This window comes from Martes martes (assembly GCF_963455335.1).
Source record: "Martes martes genome assembly, chromosome: 16".
NCBI lineage: Eukaryota > Metazoa > Chordata > Mammalia > Carnivora > Mustelidae > Martes > Martes martes.
Window position 1 is genome coordinate 19039350 of NC_137904.1, and position 4481 is coordinate 19043830.

Sequence of the window (4481 nt, forward strand, 5' to 3'; positions counted from 1 at the left end):
ACACTCTCCTGTTTTCATGAGCTCTTCATGCTAGCAGGGCTTTTAATTGCCATCATGGCACCTGACTATAGCAGAGATGTCTGGTTTTCCCCTAATATAAGGTTTGTACTTTGTCCATGCTAATATAATATTAGATTATGGCCACCAAGTATAAAGAATACATTTCCCAGGCCCAGTTGCAGCTGGCTGAGGCCAAGCGACCAAGTTCTGGCCAATAGGATATAAATGGAAGAGGTGAGTGCCACTTCTCCAGGTTTTTTCCTCAGTGGGAATCATTGGATCCTCCAGTTGACCCTTTCTCCCTTCCTATTGGTTGAAATGAAGACCAAGGCAGAAGTTTAATGGCTATGGAATCATTCTTTGAGGGTTGCAGAAAACCAAGAGAGAATTAGCCTGAATCCTTGATGATTTTGTAGCCAACATCTTACATGTATATGAGGAAGAAATAAATGTCCAGCTTTTAAAATCTATAATCATTTGGAGTTTCTATATTATAATAGCCAAACCATAGGCATTTCCCCCACAAAGTTCCAGTTAGGTAGGCAGGAAAAATATCAGACTAGACTCAGACAAAATAAGTAGAAGCACTGAGTTTAAGATCTGGGACTCCTGGGCGCCAATCTAGAGCCCTTTCCTCACAAAGCTCTGCAGTGAATTTGTTCTGTAGCTTCAACTTTGGGCAATGATTTTGTGTTCACTCTGTCTTGGTATGTAATTCTGACTTTTCATAGCAGAAATAAAAATCATAAGCTTTGGTTATCTTTGATTTGGTCTTCGTTGAGTCTAGAGGCCACAAGTTTTAACATAAAGAACCTTTAGAACACACAAGATTCCTTTACTGCTGATATGAAAAGCAGCATTCACAATCAGCCAAGACTTAAGCAGACAAGGAAGAATTTCAGAGAACAGCTACATAAGCGTTGCCATAATATTTAATTTAAATTTATTTATTTTGTCTTCTCATTATAAACTGTTCAAAATTCTGCTCACTGACAATGCTGAGAGCTTTAACAGTTACAAAGATTTTTGACTCACAACCTTGAAGTAATAAGTGTTTATATATATAAACATATATATACATACATACATGTATATATAATTACTTATTTTTGTAAGAAAAAATAAAGTGTCTGTACACACACACACACACACACACACATATACTCGAAGTTGTAAGCTCTTTGCTGTCCAATATTGACTTTACTTGCTAATATTTTGATCAATAACCTACTCCCCATGACCTCACTAATTGAATGTTGGTGAACTAGCATAAAAGCCTATACAGACTTCAAGAATTAAAAACATTGCAAAAGGCATTTTTCCTTGTGGAAAGTCATAGGTAAAATAAATAAGTAAATAAGCAACTCTTAACATATTAACTTTAAAACATGATGTAAAATCTTGATGTTCCTCAACAATATCAAAGTCATGAGGGGATTCAGGGAAGGAAGTGATGATAAGGCATATGTGGGAGTCAGAAGTGAAAAACCTGAGGTAGAAATTTCTGTGAAGCTCCTCTGTGGAGGGGATGGAGGACACCTGCAGTATCACTACAGAAGTCACTGACCCCATGAAAAGAAGAATTTGCCCCTGAGAAATCTCACCAGGGCACATTTCATGTCCTTGTTCCACAGGCTGTACATGAAGGGGTTCAGCAGGGGAGTTACCACTGTGTACATGACAGCAGCTGCTGTGTCCTCTTCTATGGAGTTGGAGGAAGATGATGAGGGGCACAGATAAGCCCTGATCACTGTCCCAAAGAACAGGGCAACAACTGCAAGGTGTGACCCACAGGTAGAGAAGGCCTTGCGCCTTCCCTGGGCAGAGGGGACTCTGAGGATGGCTGAAACAATGTAGATATAAGAGACCAGGATGAGCACAAAGGGGATTAAAATGACTGCTCCTCCCAAGAAGAGGAGTACAAACTCATTGACCTGAGTGTCAGAGCAAGACACCTTCATCAGGGGTCCCAGATCACAGAAGTCAGGAATGATCTTCTTAGAACAAAAAGAAAGTCAGAAGATGAGGAAAGTGTGGGTCATGGCAACAAGACTAGTCAGGATCCAGCAGGCAGTAACCAGGAAGGTGCAACACCGGTGGCTCATGACCATCTTGTAGTGGAGAGGGTGGCAGATGGTCACATAGCAGTCATAGGCCATTGTGGCCAGGAGAAAGATGTCCATGTCCCCAAAAGTCAAAAAGAAGTAGAGCTGAACCAGGCATCCTGTGTAGGAGATGGACCTGCTCTGAGTCTGGATGTTCACCAAGGCCTTGGGCACAGTGAGCTTCACACTTGGGAAGTGAAGAGGATGTCTGCACAGGACAGGCTGGCAAGGAAGAAGTACATAGGTGTGTGGAGACGTGCATCAGTACTAATGGTCAGGACAATGAGCAGGTTCCCAACCACAGTGACCACATACATCCACAGGAACAGCAGGAAGAGGAAGCGCTGCTGCTCTGGCCGCTCTGAGAGTCCCCAGAGGAAGAACTCAAAGATTCTGGTCTGGTTCCCTCCTGCCATGATCCCGGAAGTCTGAGAAAGACACCTCCAGTGAGACCCATTAAAACTCTCTAAACATACTTTACTCTGGATGGTTGATGAATGTACCATTCTCTGAACTCTAGAGAAAAAAGAATAACCTTAATGTACTTGTACTGATCACATACTATGTCACTGTATATTTTTATTAAAACTTACTAATGGGCTACGAAGTGTGAGAGATACAATTCAAGAGAATTAAAGATTTCTTTCTTGGTTTATTTCTCTACACTCTTTTCCATCCCAGATTTCTTTAGCTGTAATTGCTATTTCTTCAGCTGTATTCTCAGGGGTGTCAAGAAGTTTTCATTCATTCATTTACTCATTCATTCATTCATTCATTCAACAGAGACTAAGCACGAGCTCTGGACCTGGTGGAGTACCACATAGATAGGACACTGATAATCCTTACCTCCTGAGAATTTTCAATCTAATGGGACAGACATAACTACCTACGTTAAAATCCCATGGTATTTTGATTCATGGTTCTCTACGCATTCAGCTGACAACAAAACTCTCTCAGACCCCAGACTACCTGTTCCACCCCATCATGCCCAAAAGTCAGTATTCTTTTTTTTTTTTTTAAGATTTTATTTATTTGACAGAGAACACAAGTAGGCAGACAGGCAGGCAGAGAGAGAGAGGAAGGGAAACAGGCTCCCTGCTGAGCAGAGAGCCCAATGCAGGGCTCAATTCCAGGACCCTGGGATCATGACCTGAGCCGAAGGCAGAGGCTTTAACCCACTGAGCCACCCAGGTGCCCCACCAAAAGTCAGTATTCTGAAGATCGTTTCATATTATCCATTCCTCAAGAAATCAATTGAACAATCAGTTATTGAATAAAGATATGTCCAGATAACTCTTCTTCAGTTATCTGTAACAACAAAGAAGGAATCATCATCTCTAATCTCCAAAATCTCCAAAATTGGTTGGATGTACACGCACACATACACACACACACACACATTTCTGAGACAAAGTAGACTGTGGCAGCAAAGGAATATAGTTCAGGATCTTGCCAGATGGATGTGCGCAGCACATTGAGGCAAACTCTTGAATAAAAGCTAGGCAGTAGAAAGCCCTAGACGAGCTCAGAGATGGGGAACAGGGGCTTTGAGTGTGAGGTGGAGGAGGGATTGTAGGCTGAGTTAATGCCAGAAAGAGAACTAAAAGTTAAATTTGGGAGTGTTTGGCATGGAAAGTAAAGAAACTGAAACTTTATTCTGTATGTTATAAGGACCACAAAAGCTATTTGAGCAGGAAGAGGTATCAGAGCTTGAGTAGGCTCAATAGTACAAGAAAATTCTGCTCATTTCCCATGTGTGGAGCCAACTGAGGGTTAGTCACAGAGTCAGTCAGTCAGATGGAGAAAAAGAATCACCTTTGTTACTGAAAAAGACTAGGTTGGAGAATTTATATTAGCTGTATTCATTAAATGAGCTTTGTAATACTCCTCCAAAATTAAATCTATTTTCCCTTTCACAGGCTCAGTGGGACAACATGGGCCTCTCCAGAGGGGAACAGCCTGCCTTCATAAAACATATAATGTGGAAGAACTGAACAAAGTTTTTCCTGAAACTGATCAGATTCCTGATGAGCACAGAGAAGCTGAGGGCCAAAATTGAGCAATCAGAGAAGTCCCTCCAGGTATAAGGAGAACAGAGGGTCAGGGCTATTAGTCTGGTAAGAAAGACAATCAGCTTAAATAAACTTCTGTCATCCAAGGCAGATCAAGTGATTAAAAGTGAACAAGAATAGGGGTGCCTGGCTGGCTCAGTCAGTAGAGCATGTGAGTATCTCAGGGTTATGAGTTCAAGCCACACGTTGGAGGTAGAGTTAGTTTACTTAAAAAAAAAAATCTTTAAAAACACTTTAAAAAGTAAGAATAGATAATATGAAACAAAAATAATAAGATATGTATGTGAATATATGTGTATAAATA

At 41.0% G+C, this 4481-nt stretch overlaps 1 pseudogene across 1 annotated transcript; it reads right to left on the reverse strand.

The window, feature by feature from the left end:
• Positions 1 to 1559: 1559 nt before the first annotated feature.
• Positions 1560 to 2527, reverse strand: LOC308356843 (olfactory receptor 1P1-like; annotated as a pseudogene). Its single transcript has one exon. The product of its transcript is annotated as an olfactory receptor 1P1-like (transcript).
• Positions 2528 to 4481: the final 1954 nt, after the last annotated feature.